The 21,401-nt window shown below is 37.4% G+C and overlaps 2 pseudogenes; one reads left to right on the top strand and one right to left on the bottom strand.

The window, feature by feature from the left end:
• Positions 1-21,401, top strand: part of LOC112822662 (cytochrome c oxidase subunit 6A1, mitochondrial pseudogene) — an 824,062-nt pseudogene that overhangs the window by 348,854 nt on the left and 453,807 nt on the right.
• On the bottom strand, positions 17,422-21,141 carry LOC112822758 (L-xylulose reductase pseudogene; annotated as a pseudogene).

The raw sequence follows: 21,401 nt of genomic DNA, 5'->3' as shown, positions 1-21,401 counted from the left end.
TTCAAAATCCTTACTTTAGAAATATGTAATCAGGGAAGAGTGAATTGCCAAGATCACATGTCTGAAAACCATTCTTCATCTTTTATTTATTCTCGAGTTCAGTTTGTTTTTTTTCATATATGATTATCAACCATTAAATTATTTATATGTATATTTATTTATATTTATATATAGGTTTCATAAGAATATGCTTTTGGGCGCCTGGGTGGCTCAGTCGGTTGAGCGACTGCCTTCGGCTCAGGTCATGATCCTGGAGTCCCGGGATCGAGTCCCACATCGGGCTCCCTGCTCGGCGGGGAGTCTGCTTCTCCCTCTGACCCTCTTCCCTCTCGTGCTCTCTCTCATTCTCTCTCTCTCTCTCAAATAAATAAAATCTTAAAAAAAAAAAAAGAATATGCTTTTAAGTTATTTTTATGCTTACCCAGTTCATTCAGTCATGCAATGAATGGATCTACTAAACATTTACCGTAGACTCTAGGGATTTACTAATACATAAACTCTGTTCTTATCCTTGAGGAATCCAAAAATATAGTGAGGCAGACCCCATAAGTAAACCAATAATTACACTCAAATTATTAAAAGCTGTTATGGACTAAAAGAGGTTACTATGAAAGCATAGATAATACATAACTACATCAGTCTGGAGGTTTTAAAAAAGCTGTACTATGAAAAGAAACATCTGAATGGATAGTTGAAGAAAAAATAAATAACTGTGATCAAGTAGCTTCCATAAGTGTACCCAAAGTGAGATAAGGGAAGAGAAGGGGAAGCACTAGTGATCTAAACAGAGGAAACTCCATATGAAAATTCACAGAGACTTGAAAGAACAGAGTATGTTCCAAAAAATGACATGAGTGTAAATGGAACACATTATGCAAGTCAGAGTGTGTTAAAAGATAAAATTAGAGTTATTCAATGCCAGTATGGCTCTTACATGGCATGCTATGATTATAAGACATTATAAGGGGACTTGCTATCTTAGTTACTGATGAGGCACTAAGACAATAAGTGGCAAATAACTGATCTTATATTACCAAAGAAGTAGCTCAGCCACCTAAACTTGACTTACAAAGAAGGTGGTAATAAACTGGGTTTGCAACCCTTCAATAAACTGAAATTCTTAGGCTACAAAATAATTTGGAGAGGATAATTTAGGAAGATAGGAATTAGATACACTGAATCCTATCATCTCCCATGGGAAAGAGGAGAAGGAGATATTTTCTCCTTATCTCAAGACCAATGAAAATGACTTCAGAAAGACAACTTAGAGAGTTTGAGGCTAGCTTTTTAGAGCTCGAGGGACACATTTAACTGGTGTATGGCTCATGCTTGAGAAACTGAAAAGCAAGAGCCTTGGCTAAAGTGACTTATTACCGTAGAGGACAATGGTTGGAATGTAATTTCATTACCACAAAAGCATGTTTAAGGTGTGCATATCCTATGAATCACATGCAAACTACATAAAAAGCAGCTCTTCTTCCAGAAGGTCACATAAAGTGACACGAAGAGGAAACACAATGATACTAGAGCTTTACACAAAGGGATTGGAAAAAGAGTGATTCTATGATTCTATGCAGACAACCAGACAACTGCCTGAGCAGAGAAAACTATAGGTTGAGTTCCCAGGGATGAGAGTTCCAAAGAACTACAAAGCACCCATAAATGACTCAATTTTAAATATCTGCCTAAGTAGAGAATTTCAGTGTCAAATCATGGCAATATCAGCCAAATAAGCCTTTTCTACTCCCCTTTCCTCAGACATATCACTCTGAGACATATACACATATACCTTGGGCATGAGAAAGGAAAAAAAATTATTTAGTAAGTTGTGGAATCTCCAACAAAGATTATTATCTAAATACTCAACAAAATAATTTTATTTTGTTTTTATTTTATTTATTTGACAGAGAGAGAGAAAGACACAGCGAGAGAGGGAACACAAGCAGGGGGAGTGGGAGAGGGAGAAGCAGGCTCCCTGCTCTGAACCTTTCTATTCCTAGTTAGTTGAGTGTTTTTTGAACACTCTAAAACACTGGGTTAGCCCGGTGATGGGTATTAATGAGGGCACATACTGCATGGAACACTGGGTGTTAGGAGAAAACATTGGATCGTGGATCACCACATTAAAAACTAATGATGTATTGTATGGTGACTAACATAACATAATAAAAAATATAAAATAAAATAAAATAAAATAAAATAAAATAAAATAAAAAAGAAAGGAACTTTCATATCCTATTTAAAGGCATTGACAAAAAAATCCATAAGTAGCATTCTACTTAATGGCAAATGAATGGGTTAGGAATAAAACAAGAATGTCTTCTTCCACTATTTCTATTCAACCTTGTATTTGAGATTTTTAGTCAGTGCAGTTAGGCAAGAAAATAAAACCAAGGCATTCATATATTCCAACATTCAATATTAGTAATATATGCTACTGAAGTATTCATGGTTTATGAGCAAGTGTCATGAAATACATGGGGGAAATACCTTGAGCTAACACTTTCAGCTAATGGATCATCTTTACAATGCAATTCTTCAATAATTGTTTACAAGAACATTTATATTTAATTAATGTCCTGGTTCAAAATAATAACTCATTCAACTATCTAACTCATATAATTGAGTATTTAGCTTAATTGCCATCTCTGCTACTCAGACCCAGAAAATCTGCCATGAAGAATTGTACCTTTCTTATAACACAAGTAATTATAAATAAATATATCTTTTCCTAGCTGAAGGAAATACTAATTCTTATTAGTAAAATGACTTTAACTTTAAAAGTGCAAGATCTGATGTTAAAACTCAACAAAATTTTGTAAATTCTGATTTTTAATAGCACAATATGATTTTGAATTTTTAAAAAGGAATTACACTCCCCCATCCATGTACTTAGTGCATCCCAGTGTAGACGTTTAAGGATACTTGGGGATTACCTGTCTACTTTGGGTCAGAAGGGTCGGGATTGTTCAGAGGCTTGTGCAGAGGCCTGGCCCTTCTCCCCAGAACTCCACACCCCAGGTTGGATCACCACACTGTGCCATGATTCTCGCAGAAGTCAGAAGGAAAAAAAAAAAGAACCACAAAGTGTAAAAATCTGGTTAAGATGATCTGGGGAAGATGGAGTAGGAAAGATGTGAGCTAACCTTGTACTATGGATTCACCAAGGCAACAACTGCATCTTTTCAACTAAATCCAAAAATGACCTGAAGACTGGCAGAACAGATTTTCCACAGATAGTCATAGAGAGAAGGCCACATTAAAAAGGGTAAGAAGAAAAGAGATGCAGTTGGGAACCAACCTCCCAGCATGACTAACCACATATGGAAGGGACTTCACAAGCATGGAGGAGCAAAGGGATCAGACCCCAAACCAGGCACCCACAGCTTTGGGGACCCCTACTGGGAAGAAGCCATCATGTCTGGCTTTAAAAAAACAGTGGAGCTTGACACAAGGAGCTTTAAAAATCAGTGGGCTTAATTTTGGGAGAGGCAGAGGTGACAGAAAAATAAGTCCCAGCCCTCAAAGAAACAACATTCTAAATAACTCAGACACACAACACAGAAGTAGCAGCTTTAAGATTGCCTGGGGTATATGTGAAGGAGATGTAATGACTAATCTTAGAATGTGTACCAGAAATCATGGACCTGCAGGAGATTTCTCTAAAAAGTAAAATGCTGGTAGGTGTCATTTTCCTTGACCTCTTCCATCCTAGATAGCCAGACACTTGTGGGAGCCACTTCTAGCATTCTCCATATACCCCGTTAACACTGCATGCCCTGCTCCAGAATTCCCCTGAATTCACCTGAATTCACCTGACCCACCCACCTAAGTGGCTCTTGCCCTGCCACACATGGCAGGCAGCTCTGGCCAGGAACTGTCCTACTAAATATATAAACCTACACACCAATGCATCCACACCTCCTATAACTGTTCTAGCAGTTCCTCTTAGCTGGCCATACAGGGAAGAAACCCTGCCCTTTACTGTGCCTACAGCTATGGTAGAGGCTAATTGCAGAAAACTAGGCTGAGTGCCATCCCCACCCACCAACAAGACCACAGTGATCGGAGCTAGCCATTTCAAAAGTGTGAGGAGCAATCCCTATCTGCTGAGTCCCTAGTGGGCAATTGCAATCAGCTGGGCTGAAGGCAACTGTGGCTCAGCTATAACAGGAGGGTACATGTAGTCCACACAGGGGATACTCTTGGAATGCCTGGTTCTGGTGACCAGGGGGATTACACTATATGATACCACATGACCCTAGGAGGTCCAAACCAAGACACATAATAATTAAATAGCAATAATAATAATGTGAAAGTATTGTAGAAGCACCAAACAAAACAGTTGCATACAAGGGATACTCCATAAGGCTATCAGCTGATTTTCAGTAGAAACGTTGCAGGCAAGAAGAGAGTAGCACGATATATCCAAAGTGCTGAAAGGAAAGAAAAAGACACTCTACTTGGCAAGGTTACCATTCTGAATAGGAGAGATAAAGAGTTTCCCAGACAAACAAAAGTTAAAGAAGTTCATTGACACTAAACCACCCTTACAAGAAATGTTAAAAGGAATTATTTAAGAGGAAAGAAAAGGCCATAACAAGAAGTAACAAAATTATGAAATAAAAAAAAATTCACAGGTAAAAGCAATATACAGTAAAAGTACTAAATTGAACACTTACAAAGTAAGTATGGAAGTTAAAACACAAAAGAAGTAAAATCAATTATATCTACAAAAATTAGTGAAGGAATACAAAAAATTAAAAGATGAAAATATGACATCATGTACATAAAACGTGAAGGGATAGTGAAAATTTAGTGCTTTTAGAATGTTTGAACATTTCAAGTGTACATTGAACATTCCCCAGGACGATTTACATGTAATGCCACAAAACAATTTTCAATAAATTTGAGAAGACTGAAATCTTATCAGTATCTTTCCTGATCACAACAGTATAAAACTAGAAATTAATTACAAGAAAAAATGGAAAAACACAAACACATGGAATATAAACAACATGCTGCTAAACAACCAATGGGTCAGTGAGGAAATAAAAAAAGAAATATAAAAATATATGGAGAAATGGGGTGCCAGGGTGGTTCAGTTGGTTAAGCATCTGCCTTTGGCTCAGGTCCTGATCTCAGGGTCCTTGGATCAAGCCCCACATCGGGCTCCCTGCTCAGAGGGGAGTCAGCTTCTCCCTCTCCTTCTGACCCTCCTCCCTGCTTGTGCTTTATCTCTGTCTCAAACAAAAAACTTATAGAGAGAGATATAAATATAGATAGCTATAGCTATAGATATACACAGAGAGAGAGAAATGAAAATGAAAACACAATAATCAAAATTGTTGGGACAGAGTAAAAGAAGTTCTAAAAGGCAAGTTGATAGCTACAGGCCTACCTCCAGGAACAAGAAAAATCTCAAACAAACAATATAAATTTATACAAAAGGGAACTAGAAAAAGGACAAAGCCCAAAGTTAGTAGAAGAAAAGGAGTAATAAAGATGAGAGTGGAAATGAATGAAATGACAAAACTGATAAAACTTTAAGCAAACTCAACCAACCAACCAAACAAACAAAACAAAACAAAACAGGAAAAGAGAGGACTCAAATAAATAAAATCAGAAATTAAAAAAAAAGAAATAACTGACACCACAGAAATTCACAGACTATAAGAGAACAGTATGAACAATTACATGCCAACAAATTGGACAACCTAGAAGAAATAAAGAAATGCCTAGAAACATACAATCTTCCAAAACTGAAATAGGAACAAATAGAAAATTTGGAAAGAACAATTACTAGTAACAAAACTGAATTGGTAATCAAAAGCTCCCAATAAACATAAGTCCAGGACCAGATTGCCTCACAGATAAATTATTCTAAACATTTAAAAAAAGAATTAACACCTATACTTCTCAAACTAACCCCCCCCAAAAAATAGAAGAAAAAGGAAAGGTGCCAAATCCATTCTGTGAAGCCAGCATTAATTTGATACGAAAACATGACACACACAATATGAAAAAAAAAAAACTGGTCAATGACTCTGATGAACATAGTTGTAAAACCCTTGACAAAATGTTATCAAACTGCATTCAACATTATAATAGAAAGATTATTCACCATGATAAAGTGGCATTTATTTCAGTGATGTAAGGAAGCCTCAGTATTTGCAAATTAATCATTGTGATGCATCACATTACAAACAGGAAGGATAAAAATCATATGATGATCTCACTAGATGCAGAAAAAGCACTTGATAAAATAAAACACCTATTTATGATAAAAATTCTCAGCAAAGTGGGTTTAGAGGAAAATACCTCAACATAATAAACACCACCTATAGCAAATCTACAGCTAACATCATACCCAATGGCAGAATTGAAACTATTTCCTCCAAGATTGGCTAAAACACAAGAACGTACATTCCATGGTTTTTAATCAACACAGTACTGGAAGCATGAGCTGCAGCAATAAAGCAAGCAAAAAAAAAAAAAAGGTGATCAAATTGGTAAGGGAGAAGTGAAACTGCCCATATTTGCAGATGACATGGTACTATTTATAGAAAACCCAGAAGACTCCATCAAAACACTACTAAAACTAATGAATAAATTTAGTAAAGTTGAAGGATACAAAACTAATATACAAAAATCCATTGCACTTTTTAAATTTCTTATTTAAAATCCTGTTAGTTAACATACAGTGTAATATTAGCTTCAAGTTGTACAATATAGTGATTCAACTTTTCCGTACAAAACCTGATGCTCATCACAAGTGCACTCTTTAATCCCCATCACCTATTTCACCCATCCCTGACCAAGCATCCCATCTGACAAACATCAGTTTCTCCTATATATTAGAGTCTGTTTTATGGATTGACCCCTCTCTCTTTTTTCACTCGTGGCTAATTTCTTTTGTTTTTAAATTACACATATGAAAGTCATGTGCTACTTCTCTTTTCCTGACAGACTACTTTCTTTCCTTTCCTTTCCTTTCCTTTTTTTCCTTTGAATTTAAATTCAACTTAAGGGGGCGCCTGGGTGGCTCAGGCAGCTAAGTATCTGCCTTCGGCTCAGGTCATGATCCCAGAGTCCTGGGATTGAGCCCCACATTGGGGTCCCTGCTTAATGGGGATCCTGCTTCTTCCTCTCCATCTGCCGCTCCCCCTGCTTGTGTTCTCTCTTTCACTCACTCTCTCTCAAATAAATAAATAAAATTTTTAAAAATTTCAACTTAGTTAACGTATAGTGTAGTGTTGGTTTCAGGAGTAAAATTTAGTGATTCATCACTTATTACATACTACACCCAGGGCTTATCCCAACAAATGCCCTCCTAAATGCTCACCACCCATTTAGTGTGTCTCCCTAACACGCTCCGTTCCAGCATCCCTCACTTTGTTCTCTATAGTTTGCTTCCCTCTCCGTTTTCATCTTATTTTATTTTTCCCTCCCTTCCCCTGTGTTCATCTATTTTGTTTCTTAAATTCCACATATGACTGAAATCATATGATATTTGCCTTTCTCTGACTTATTTTGCTTAGCATAATACATTCTAGTTCCATCCACGTCATAGCAAATAGCAAGATCCCATTCTTTTTGATGGCTGAGTAATATTCCATTATGTATTTGTTCTTTATAATTATATATATATGTATATATATATACACACACACACTACATTTTCCTTATCCATTCATTAGTCCATGAACATTCGGGCTCTTTCCATAATTTGGCTATTGTTGATAGTGATGCTATGAAAATTGGGGTGCATTTGCCTCTTTGAATCAGAATTTTTTTATTATGTTATGTTAATCACCATACATTACATCATTAGTTTTTGATGTAGTGTTCCATGATTCATTGTTTGTGTATAACACCCAGTGCTCCATGCAGAACGTGCCCTCCTTAATACCCATCACAAGGCTAACCCATCCGCCCCTCCCCTCTAGAACCCTCAGTTTGTTTCTCAAAGTCCATAATCTCTCATGGTTCATCTCCCCCTGAATCAGAATTTTTGTATCCTTTCAATAAATACCTAGTAGTGCAATTGCTGGGCAACGGGATAGTTCTATTTTTAACTTTTTGAGGACTCTCCATACTGTTTTCTAGAGTGTCTGCACCAGTTTGCATTCCCACCGAGAGTGAAAAAGGGTTCCCCATTCTTCAAATCCTTGCCAACATCTATTGTTTACTGAGTTGTTAATTTTAGCCATTCTGACTGGTGTGTGATGGTATCTCATTGTGGTTTTGATTTGTTTTTTCCCAATGATGAATGATGTTAAACATTTTTTCATGTGTCTGTTAGCCATTTGTATGTCTGCTTTGGAGAACTGCCTGTTCATGTCTTCTGCACATTTCTTAACTGTATTATTTATTTTTGGGGTGTTGATTTTGATAAGTTCTTTGTAGATTTTAGATACTAGCCCTTTATCTAATAAGTCATTTGTAAATATCTTCTCCCATTCATTTGTTTGATTTTTAGTTTTGTTGAATGTTTCTTTGTCGTGCAGAAGCTTTTTATCTTGATGAAATCCCAATACTTCAGTTTTGCTTTTGTTTCCCTTGCCTCCTGAAACGTGTCTAGAAAGAAGTTGCTGTGGCTGAGGTCAAAGAGGTTGTTCTCTGTTGTGTCCTCTAGGATATTAATGGTTTCCATCTTACATTTAGGTTTTTCATCCATTTTGACTTTATTTTTGTGTATGGTGTAAGAAAGTGGTCCAGTTTCATTCTCTGTATGTTGCTGTCAAGTTTTCCCAACTCAGTTTGTGAAAGAGACTATCTTTTTTTTCCGTTGAATATTCTTTCCTGCTTTGCTGAAGATAACTTGACCATAGGGATGTGGGTCCATTTCTGGGTTTTCTATTCTGTTCCTTTGATCTATGTGTCTGTTTTTCTGCCAGTACCAACTGTCTGGATTATTAGAGCTATTACAACTTGAAGTATGGGATTGTGGTTCCTCCCACTTTGCTTTTCCTTTTCAACACTCAGTTGGCTATTTGGGGCCTTTTCTTCTTCCCTAAAAGTTTTTTGATTTTTGTTTCTAGTTCTGTGAAAAATGCTGGTGTTATTTTGAACAGAATTGCATTGAATGTGCAGATTGCTTTTGGTAATATAGACATTTTAAAAATATTTTTTCTTCCAATCCATGCGAAAAGGATATTTTTCTTTTTTTTTTTTTTAAGATTTTATTTTATTTATTTATTTGAGAGAGAGAGAATGAGAGACAGCACGAGAGGGAAGAGGGTCAGAGGGAGAAGCAGACTCCCCACTGAGCGGGGAGCCCGATGCGGGACTCGATCCCGGGACTCCAGGATCATGACCTGAGCCGAAGGCAGTTGCTTAACCAACTGAGCCACCCAGGCGCCCAAGAATATTTTTCCATTTCTTTGTGTCTTCAATTTATTTCATAAGTGTTCTATAGTTTTCAGAGTACAGGTCTTTTACCTCTTTTGTTAGCTTTATTCCTAGGTATCTTATGGATTTTGGTGCAATTGTAAATGGGATCCATTCCTTGATTTCTCTTTCTGCTGTTTCATTAGTGATGTATAGTAATCCAACAGATTTCTGTACATTTATTTTATATTCTGTGACTTTATTGAATTCGTGTATCACATCCAGCATTTTTTTGGTGGAGTTTTTCAGGTATTCTAGATAGAATATTATGTCATCTGAGATGAATGAAAGTTTGAAAACTTCCTTGCTTTTTATTTCTTTTTGTTTTCTGATTGCAGAGGCTAGGACTTCCAGGACTATGTTGAACACCAGTAGTGAGAGTGGATATCCCTGTCATGTTCCTGACCTTAGGGAAAAGCTCTCAGTTTTTCCCCCTTGAGGATGATATTAACTGTGGGTCTTTTGTATAAGGCCTTTATGATGTTGAGGTATATTCCCTCTATCCCTACTTTTTGAGGCTTTTTTTTAATCAAGAAGGGATTCTATATTTTTTCAAATGCTGCTTTTTCTACATCTATTGAGGGGAATATATAGTCCCTATCCTTTCTTTAGTTAATGTGGTGTATCATATTGATTGAATTGCAGATATTGAACCATCTCTGTAGCCAAAGAATAAATCCCCCTTGGTTATGGTGAGTAATCCTTTTAATGTACTGTTGGGTTTAATTAGTTAGTATCTTGTTGAGAATTTTTCAACCATTTTCATCAGGGATATTGGTCTGTAATTCTCATTTTTAGTGGGGTCTTTGTCTGGCTTTGGAATATAGGTGATGCTGGCCTCCTAGAATTAGTTTGGATGTTTTCCTTCCATCTCTATATTTTGGAACAGATTCAGAAAAATAGGTATTATTTCTTTTTAAATGTTTGGTAGAATTCCATGGGAAGCCATCCAGCCCTGGACTCCTGTTTGTCGGGAGGTTTTTCATTACTGGTTCCATTTATTTGGTGCTTATGGGTCTGTTGAAATTATTTATATCTGCTTGTTTCAGCTTTGGTAGTTCCTATGTTGCTAGGAATTTATCTATCTCTTCCAGATCGCCTAATCTGTTGGCATATACTTATAACTGTTTGCATTTCTGTGGTGTTGACTGTGATCTTTCCTCTATCATTCGTGATTTTATTTATTTGGGTCCTTTCTCTTTTCTTCTTAATAAGTCTGGCTAGGAGTTTATCAATTTTGTTAATTCTTTCAAAGAACCAGCTCCTGGTTTTATTGATCTGTTCTACTGGTTTCTTTTATTTCTATATCATTTATCTCTGTTCTAATTTTAATGATTTCCCTTCTGCTGGTTTAGGCTTTATTTGTTCTTTTTCCAGATCCTTTAGGTGTAAAGTTAGGTTATATATTTGAGACTTCTCATGCTTCTTGAGGAAGGCCTGTATTGCTATATACTTCCATCAAAGGACCATCTTTAGTGCATCTCAAATGTTTTGCACTGTAGGGTTTTCATTTTCATTTGCTTCCATGTATTTTTTAATTTCTTCTTTAATTTTCCAGTTGATCCATTCATTCTTTAGCAGGATGTTCTTTAACCTCCATGTACTTGTGGACTTTCAAAAATTGTTTCTTGTGGTTGACTTAATATTTCATAGTGTTGTGGTCTGAAAATATGCATGGTATGATCTGAACCTTTTTGTATTGTTTGAGGGCTGATTCGTGATCCAATATGTGATCTATTCTGTATAATGTTCCAGGTTCACTAAAAAAGAATGTGTATTCTGGTGCTTTAGAATAAAAGCTCTGAATATTTCTTTTAGTCCATCTGGTTCAGTATGTCATTCAAAGCCATTGTTTCCTTGTTGATCTCCTGCTTAGATGATCTGTCCATTGCTTTTTGTGTGGTGTTAATGTTCCCTACTCTTATTGTACTTTTATCAATGAATTTCTTTAAGTTTGTTATTAATCGATTTATATGTTTGGTTACTCCCAAGGTGGGGGCATAAATATTTACAATTGTTAGGTCTTCTGGTTGGATAGATGCTTTTATTATGATATAGTGCCTTTCATCAACTCTTATTAAAGTCTTGTCTTAAGGTCTAGTTTGTCTGATATGAGGATGACTACTTCAGCCTTCTTTTGTTGTCCATTAGCATGATAAATGGTTCTCCAACCTCTTGTTTTTAATCTGGAGGTGCTTGGGTCTAAAATGAGTCTCTTATTAGCAGCATAAGGATAGGTCTTGTTTTTATGTTTTTTATTCCATTCTGATACCCTATGTCTTTTGATTGGAGCATTTAGTCCATTTACATTCAGAGTAATTATTGATACATATGAATTTAGTGTTATTGTATTACCCATAAAATCACTGTTCCTATAGATGGTCTCTGTTCATTTCTAGTCTTTGTTGCTTTTGGTCTCTCTTTCCCACTCAGAGTGTTCCCTTCAATATTTTTTGTAGAACTGGTTTAGAGTTAAAAAACTCCTTTAGTTTTTGCTTATTTGGAAACTCTTTATCTCTCCTGTTCATCTTAATGACAGCCTTGCTGGATATTGTATTCTTGGCTGCATATTTTCCCATTCAGCAGGTTGAATATATCATGCCACTTTCTTCTGGCCTCCCAAGTTTCTGTGTCAGGTCTGCTGCTAGTCTTTGTGTCCACCCTTGTAGGTTAAGGACCTTTTGTCCTGAACGGCTTTCAGAATTCTCTCTTTATCTTTGTATTTTGCAAGTTTTCCTATGATTTGTCTTGGTGTTCACATGTTTCTGTTGTTACTGAGGGGAGTTCTCTGTGCATCTTGGGCTTAAATGCCTGTTTCCTTCCCTAGATTAAGGAAGTTCTCAGCTCTAATTTCTTCAGTTACACCTTCTGCCCCCTTTCCACAATCTTCTTCCTCTGGGACTCTTATGGTACATATATTATTTCACTTTGTGGAATCGCTGAGCCCCCTAAGTCTATTTTCTTGATCTAATCGTTTCCATTCCCTTTTTTTTTCTGCTTCATTATTTTCCATAATTTTATCTTCTATATCACCTATTAGATCCTCTGCTTCTTCCATCCTCATTTTGATTACATTCAGTCAGTTTTGTATCTCAGTTAAAACATTTTTAATTTTGGCCTGACTAGTTTTTAGCTCTTTTATCTCTGCAACCAGTTTTCTTCTGGTGTCTTCTTTGCTTCTTTCAAGTCCAGCTAGTATTCTTATAAATATTGTTCTAAATTCTTGTTCAGATATATTGCTTATATCTGTTTTGTGGAAATCCCTGGCTGTGATTTCTTCCTGATCTTTACTTTGGGGACAATTTCTCTGTGTTGCCATTATGTCTAGGTTTCTGTCTTTTGTTTATAATGAAAGTTTGTTGTTTATTTGTCATGAAACAAATACTGTATCAAGAAGGGGTCATACACTGTCCAGGACCTGGCGCTTCAGGAAGTGTTTGTGGTGTATGTTGTGTGCACTCTGCTATTGTATTTTGGCTGCTCTTTCCCATAGTCAATCCTCTACAAAACTCCTCCTTGCTTGCAGTGGGGAGTGTTCAGAACTTTAACTGGGTGTGCTTTGATTAGTTTGTTCAAATAAGCCTGATAAGAAGGAAGGAAGGAAGGAAGGAAGGAAGGAAGGAAGGAAGGAAGGAAGAAAGAAAGAAAGAAAGAAAGAAAGAAAGAAAGAAAGAAAGAAAGAAAGAAAGAAAGAAAGAAGAAGGAAGGAAGGAAGGAAGGAAGGAAGGAAGGAAGGAAGGAAGGAAGGAAAGAAAGAAAGAAAGAAAGAAAGAGGCTCTATCCCAGAAAATAGAAAAGGAAAAGGTCAGAAAAGCAAACAAACAGACAAAAAACTCTAAGTCTGACTCCACGGAAAAAGAAACAAGGAAAATAAAAAGGAAGCCTGATCCAAAACACAAGGAAAGAAACAAAAACCCAGCAAATGAACAAAAATCTATAAGCCTAATTCCAAAGAAAAAAGAAAAATCAAAATAAAATAAAATAAATAAATAAATAAAAAATAATTAGGAAAAAGGAAAGCCTAATCCTATTTCCACGAGAACTGAAGCTAATGCTTGGAGCACTGTATGACCAGTATACTTGGTAAATGCAGGGGGCCTTTGTTCGTCTTCTGAGGGAGAGGTCTGCTGTGCTAGCTCACAGTCAGATATGCCCTAGTGAAGATGCCCCTGCTAGGTCAGGGGTGAGGGTTTGGTGTAAGGGACTCTAGCCTCCACTGGAGGTGCTGTGTTTCTCTCTGAAGTCCAACTGTGCTGATCGGTGGGAAGTGTGGAAGATGGCATTACCTGACTCTCTTGTCCCTGGGGAGGGGAACTCATGGCCTCCACTGTTCAAGAGGCCCTCACAGAAAAGCGAACTATCTCCACTCCTGTGTCCCAGGCTTTTGTCAGATTCCTGCCCTAATCTTCTGTGCCCAGCCATTGGCACACCCAGTGCCACAGTTCTCCTGTGTTTTATCACTGGCCTATTGCTAGGATTCAAAACTCCAAATTATAACAGACCTGGCAAGCTACAGATCCACTCCTCTCCCTGAGAGGAGAGCCTCTCAGCACTGCGCTTGGCACCATTCTGTCCCAGAAAAGCAGTTGCACACCTGCATAGGTGCCTGGTCTTTGATGAAGAGCAGTGGGAAGCTGCGGCCAGGTTATCTGCCCCCTGGGTGAGCCTCTGTCCCCTGCTATTGAATGGCCACTCAATGGTGGCCAGTGGGCCTTTTGTCCTTGGAACTTCAATTGGGTGTGCTTGGATTAGTTTGGAGAGGCAAACTACTCTCTTCCAAATGTACCCCAGGAAGCATTCTCTCCCAGTGCAACCCAGGGATCTCCACACGACAGCATCTTATGCACACCATTTGTGTTGATCTCTCTCCCTCTCTCTCTGTTTTCTTTCTGTGAAAAGGGCTCCCTTTGCTTCACGGCACCACAGCTTTTCTCTCCCCAATTCATATCTCTGAACCATGCATCTGCCACATTCTCTCCCTCCAATTTTGCAGATTATTTTCTTAATCCTCAGATTGATTTCCTAGTTGTCCAAAATTTTATGTTGATCTGTGTTCAAGGGATGAGGAAGGCCCAGGGTTCCCCTACTACTCCACCATCTTAACTCCTGACTGATTTATTTTGCTTTGCAAAATACTCTGTAGCTCCACCCATGTCATTTAAAATGGAAAAATTTCGTTATTTTTTAGGGCTGAGTAATATCCCATTGCAGATATATGTCAGAGCTTCCTTATCCATTCATCAATCCATGGACACTTGGGCTAATGCCATAATTTGGTTATTAAAGATGATGCTGCCATAAAAATGGGATGCATGGATCCCTTCAAATTAGTGTTTTTGTATTCCTTGGGAAAGTACCCACTAGAGCATTGCTGGATCATAGGGTAGTTATTTTTTTAACTTTTTGTGGACCTTCCATACTGTTTTCCAGAGTGGTTGCACCAGTTTCCATTCCCATCAACCTTGCAAGAGGGTACCTCTTTCTCCACATCCTCACTAACAACTGTTGGTTTTGTGTTATTGATTTTAGCCATTTGGCAGGTGTGAGGTGATATCTCATTCTAGTTTTGATCTGTATTTCCCTGATGATAAGTGATGTTGAACATCTTTTCATGTGTATGTTGGCCATCTGTATGTCTCCTTTGGAAAAAATGTTTATTCATGTCTTCTGCCCATTTTTTAATTGGATTATTTGTTTTTTTTGGTTGTAGAGTTTTATAAGTTCTTTATAGATTTTAAATACTAACCCTTTATCAGAGATGTCATTTACAAATATCTTCTCTCATTCTGTCAGTTGCCTTTTAGTTTTGTTGATTGTTTCCTTCATTGTGTGGAAGCTTTTTATTTTGATGAAGCCCCAATAATTTTTGATGTTGTTGTAGTTGTTGTTTTGTCTTATTTTGTTTTGTTTTACCTTGCCTCAAGAGACATATCTAGAAGGAAGTTGCTATGGCTGATATCAAAGAGTTTACTGCCTGTATTGTCCTCTGGGATTTTTATGATTTCAAGTCTCACATTTAGGTCTTTAATCCATTTTTAATTTATTTTTTGTTTGGTATTAGAAAGTGGTCCAGTTTCATTATTTTGCATGTTGCTGTCCAATTTTCCCAACACCATTTATTGAAGATACTGTCTTTTTACCATTGGATACTCTTTCCTGCTTTGTTGAAGACTAATTGTCCATATCGTTGTAGGTTCATTTCTAGGTTTTCCATTCTGTTCTCTTGATCTATGTGTCTGTTTTTGTGCCAGTGCCATACGGTCTTGATCACTACAGGTTTGTAATATAACTTAAAGTCTGGAGAGAGAATCCTAATCAAACTTCATATTGGGTGTGGAACCCTACATGGGGTTCAATTCCATGACCCCGATATCATGAGCTCAGTTGAAACGAAGAGTCAGATGCTTAACCGACTGTACCACCCAGGTGTCCCATAGTTAGGTTTATTCCTTGGTATCATATTGGTTTTGCTGCAGTTGTAAATGGGATTGATTCTGTAATTTCTCTTTCTGCGGCTTCATTATTGTTGTGTAGAAATACAACAGATTTATGTATGTTGACTTTGTATCCTGATCCTTTACTCAATTCATGTATCATTTCTAGCAATTTTTTGGTAGAGTATACTCTATATAGAAACGTTTATATCCTGTCAATTTACTGAATTCATTTAACAGCTCTAGCAGCTTTTTGGTGGAGACTTTTTGGTTTTCTATATACAGTATCACGTCATCTGCAAATAGTGAATGTTTGACTTCTTCCTTGCCAATTTGGATGCCTTTTATTTGTTTTTGTTGTCTGATTGCTGTGGCTAGGACTTCAAATACTATGTTCAATAACAGTGGTGAAACTGGACATCCCTGTCTTGTTACTGACCATAGAGATAAAGCTCTTAGGTTTTTTCTCTTTGAATATATTAACTTTGTTTATTTTTCTATGGTCTTTATTATTTTGAGGTATGTTCCTTCTAAATCTACTTTGTTGAGGGTTTTTATCATGAATGGATGTACTTTGTCAAATGCTTTTTCTTCATCTCTTGAAATTATCACACGGTTCTTTTTGTTTTTGTTGCTAAACAGTCTTTAATAACTATATAAACTTATATAAGTATTTCTAGTATTATATTACTTATATAAACTTACAGTTACCTATATTAAAATCAAAATTAACAAATACTCCAAAATCCCCTAATTGATTTTGTACATAGTGCTATTATCTATGTTTGGGGGGTCATTTATGCCTATCACTTCGTGTGGTGAGGACATCATATAAAGTTGGTAGACCATGCATCTCTTTCCATCTCTTCCCTCAATGACATCAAATTGGTGAGACCCTTTAAACAGTGAAAAATCACTAGTTCTACAGGGGACTTGGTTTACTATCAGTTGTCTAGACTTAAAGCAATGGAGAAATGCAGATTAAATTTATATATGTCATGTCTCATGTACTCAGTACTTTGCAGATAACTCAAGAACGTGAGAAAATGTTTTTCCAGTATTTGAATATTATCATCTGATTCAGCAAAGAAGTCGCTCATGTCATAGACAAATTTTGAAGTTCCAACATCCAACTTCCTTGTTTCACTTCTGTCTTACTCATTAACTTTGATGAGTATCAACCAATATTTATGCCTGGCTTACACACACAGAGGTGTTTGTTAAAAATTCAACTGCTTCTACACCAGAATCCTCTGGACAGGGCCAAGTCTATCCTTGGTCAAATTCACCACTATGCTTAGGAGCTGGCCTTCTGGATGGTCCCAACTCCCAGGTCATGCCAGGGACTTGGCCAGGTCTAAAAAAATTCACACATGGGATCCAGGTTACCACCTGGATTGGGATGTGAGTTGAATGGATGTTTGCCTATCTGGGATTCATTCCCACCTCCAGCACTGGGTTCTGCATCTTCTGGCCACTTGCCAGAAGCCAAGGAATCAGTGTGCAGGGTGTGCAGAAGAATCATGTTTATTGGAGAGGTGGAGGAACAGGTGTGGGCTCAGCATGGAGCAAAGGGGTGTTAGGTAGAGGAGACTTAGGTAGCTAGGTATCCCCTATCCACTGGCACAGTAGAACCTGTGGTCATGTTGCTCTAGTCACTGATCAGGAAAAGGATGATGTCCACCACGTTCTCCACCTCAGCAAACTTGACAAGTGGGGTTTAATCCAGCATTACCTTGGCCTTCTGGGGTCAATCCAGTTGCCCTGGCCCATGGGGGTCATCACCACTGTGGGGTTCACTACATTAAGGGAGATCTTGTGTGGCCCTAACTCCAGAGCCATCACTTTGGTCAGCATGTCCATGGCACCTTTGGTGGAGCAGTGGTTAGTGGTAGATGCTGTGGTTAGTTATTGTGCACTGTGAGGCCTGACTGGAGACATTCATGATGGACCCCAGAGTTCCCCTAGCTATTAAGCCATGGGCCATGAACTGAGACATTTGGAAACAGCCTATGGGCTCCCATCAAAGGACATATCACATGCCTCCTTGGTGACTTCCAGGAAGGGCTGCTGCAGTGCCATGGCAGTGTTGTTCACCAGCAGGTCCACAGGGCCCACACTGCCCAGTGGCTGCTCTGTGGCCTCCCAGTAACAGGTCCACACAGTCTCCACCCCATGGTATTGTACGTATCATGTGTGTGAGGGGCACAGCTACCAGAGGCTCCGTGCACATGAAGGGGCACAGCTGGACTTCTGCCAGGTGAGACTTTTCAGCCTGACAGAGGGAGGGATTAGAGGTCCCAGAGGATCCTGCTGTCTTCTTGTGGTTCAGAATCCTAGGCTGCTGAAGGAGGCAGGAGAGGAACTAATGTGGCCCCTGGGCCACTGGGCATCTCAGGTCTTATGGACCTGGAGCCTGGCCCTGCCTTTGGCCAGTCCACTTCGTGTGCCCCAGTGCCTCAAGTCCCAGGCCAGCAAAGCAGACATTTCTGCCTCCTTCCAAGCCCAGGGGACATCACCATTCTCCCACACACTCGTCTACCCATGGAGGCTGCCCACTCTGGGAGGAATTGCTAAGGGTCCTTGTCTGCCCCAGTACCTGGCACCTCTGATCATATGGTTCTTTTCTCTTCTTCTATTAATGTGGTGCATCACATTATTGGTTTACAATTATTGAACCAACTTTGCAACCCAGGAAAAAAAAATCCCACTTGATCATGGTGAGTGTTTTTTTAATGTATTTTTAGATTCAGTTTGCTAGTATTTTATTGAGTTGCATCCACATTCATCAGGGATATTGGTCTGTAGTTCTTGTTATTATTAGAGTCTTTTTCTGGTTTTAGTATTAGGTTAATGCTGGTCTCATAAAATTAATTTGGAAGTTTTCCTTCAATTTCTATTTTTTTTTTTGGAATAATTTGAGAATAGGTATTAGCTCTTCTTAAATGTTTGGTATAATTCACCTGTGAATCCATCTGGTCCTGGATTTTTGTTTGTTGGGAGCTTTTAAATTGTTGATTCAATTTCTTTGCTGGTTATGGGTCTGTTCAAGTTTTCTATTTCTTCCTGTTTCAGTTTTGGTAGTTTATATGTTGCTAGAACTTTGTCCATTTCTTCCAAGTCGTCCAATTTTTTGGCATGCAGTTTTTCATAATATTCTCTTACAATTTTTTTTTATTTTGTTGGTGTTTGTTATTATTTCTTCTCTCTCTTTTGTGATTTATTTATTTGGTCTGTCCTTTCTCTTTTTTTTAAATATGTCTGGCTATGAGTTTATCAACTTTATTAAATTTTTCAAAGAACCAGCACCTGGTTTAATTGAACTGTTCCACCTCATTTTTTAGTTTCTATATCATTTATTTCTGCTCTAATCTTTATTTCCTTCTTTATGCTCACTTTAGGCTTCATTTGTTGTTCTTTTTCTAGCTCATTTAGGTGTAAGGTTAGGTTATTTATTTGAGATTTTTCTTTCTTCCTGTGGCAGTGTTGTATTGCTCTATACTTCCCTCTTAGGACTGTTTTTCCTGTATCCCAAGGGTTTTGGACTTTTGTGTTTTCATTTTCAGTTGTTTCCATGTATTTTTAAAATTTCTTCTTTCCTTTCCTGGTTGACCCTTTCATTCTTTAGTAGCATATTGTTTAACCTCCATGTACTTCTGGTCTTTCCAGATATTTTCTTCTGGTTGACTTCTAGTTTCATAGCTTTATGTTCAGAAAAGGTGCATGGTATGACTTCAATCTTTATGTCTGTTTAGGCCTGTTTTGTGGTTAATATAAGATTTATTCTGGAGAATATGTGCACTTGAAAAGAATGTGTTTTCTACCATTTTAGGATATCAAGTTTTGAATATATCTGTTAAGTCCATCTGGTCTGGTGCATCATTCAAAGCCATTCTTTCCTTGTTTAATTTCTGTTTAAATGATATGTCCATTGATTTAAGTGGGGGGTTAAAGTCCCCTATTATTATTGTATTATTATCAATTATTCTCTTTATGTTTGTTTTTTTATATATTTGGGAGCTCCCATATTGGGTACATAAATATTTACAATTTACAATTATATCTTCTTGTTGGATTTTCTCCTTTGTTATTATGTTCTGCCTTTGTCTCTTGTTAAAGTTTTTGTTTTAAAGTCTAGTTTGCCTGATATAAGTATTGCTATTATGACTTTCTTGTCTCATCTATTTGCATTTAAATTTTCATATTTAAATGTTTCTCCATCTCCTCACTTTCAATCTCCAGGTGTCCTTATGTCTAAAATGAGTTTCCTATAAGCAGCATATAGATGAGTCTTGCTTTTTTTTTTTTAATCCATTCTATGTCCTATCTCTTTTGATTGGAACACTTAGTCCATTTACATTCAAAGTAATTATGGATAGATATGTATTTAGTGCCATTTTATTTCTTGTTTTATGGTTGTTTCTGTAAATTTTCTCTGATCCTTTCTTGTCTTTGTCACTTACCGTCTCTCTTTTGCATTCAAAGAATCCCTTATAATATTTCTTGCAGAGCTGGTTTAGTAATCACAAATTCCTTTAGATTTCATTTGTCTAGAAAACTATCTCTCCTCCTATTATGAGCAATAGTTTTGCTGGATAGAGTATTCTTGGGTGCAGATTTTTCCCATTCAGCACTTTGAATATATCATGCCACTCCCTTCTGGCTTGCCATGTTTTTGTTGAGAACTCTCCACATAGCCTTATGGGTCTTCCCTTGAAAGTTAAGGATTTCTTTTGTTTTGCTGTTATCAAGATTTATTTTTTTCACTAAATTTTGCAAATTTAATTACAATACCTCTTGGTGTTGGCCTTCTTTTGTTAATTTTGATGGGAGTTCTCTATGCCTTTTGGATCTGGATGTCTGTTTCCTTCCCCAGATTAGGGAAGTTTTCAGCTATTATTTCCTTAAATAAATTTTCTGCCCCCTTTTCTCTCTTCTTCTTCTTCTTGGACTCCTGGAGTACAAATGTTATTATGTTTGATGGAATCACTGAGCTTCCTGCCCATTCTCATGTTCCATAATTCTTTCTCTCTTTTGTTCAGCTTCATTACTTTCCATTATTTTGTCTTCTATATCACTAATTCTTTCCTCTGCTTCTTCTGGCTTGCTGTTCATTGCATCAAGCCTGTTTCTAACCTAAGTTATTTCATTCTTTATTTCTGATTTATTATTTAACTATTTTATCTCTGTAGTAGGTGTTTCACTGATGTCTTCTATTTTCTTTCTCAAGCCCAATGAGTATCCTTATGATTTTTGCTTTAAATTATTCATCAGGCATGTTACTTACATTTGTTTCACTTTTATCTATGGGCATAGCCTTATCTTGTCCTTTCATTTGGTATGGATTCCTTCATCCTGGCATTTTGCCTAAATTTCCACCTTCTTCTCTGTGTTACAAATGCCAGTTGTATTTCTTGCTCCCAAGAGTAATGGATTTATGAAGAGGTCATATAGTGTCCAGGGCCTGGTGCTTCAGGGACTGTTTCTGGTGTGTGCTGCATGTGTTCTGCTGTTGTGTTTTGGCTGTTTCATCCTTCAGACTAGTTTTCTGCAGCAGCTTTCCTTGCCTGTAGT

The sequence above is a fragment of the Callorhinus ursinus genome, unplaced genomic scaffold, assembly GCF_003265705.2.
Source record: "Callorhinus ursinus isolate GAN/ISIS: 27379988/994484 unplaced genomic scaffold, GSC_fseal_2.0 scaffold40, whole genome shotgun sequence".
Lineage (NCBI taxonomy): Eukaryota > Metazoa > Chordata > Mammalia > Carnivora > Otariidae > Callorhinus > Callorhinus ursinus.
Note: the sequence above shows the minus strand (reverse complement) of the source record. Positions and strands in the feature narration are given on the sequence as shown.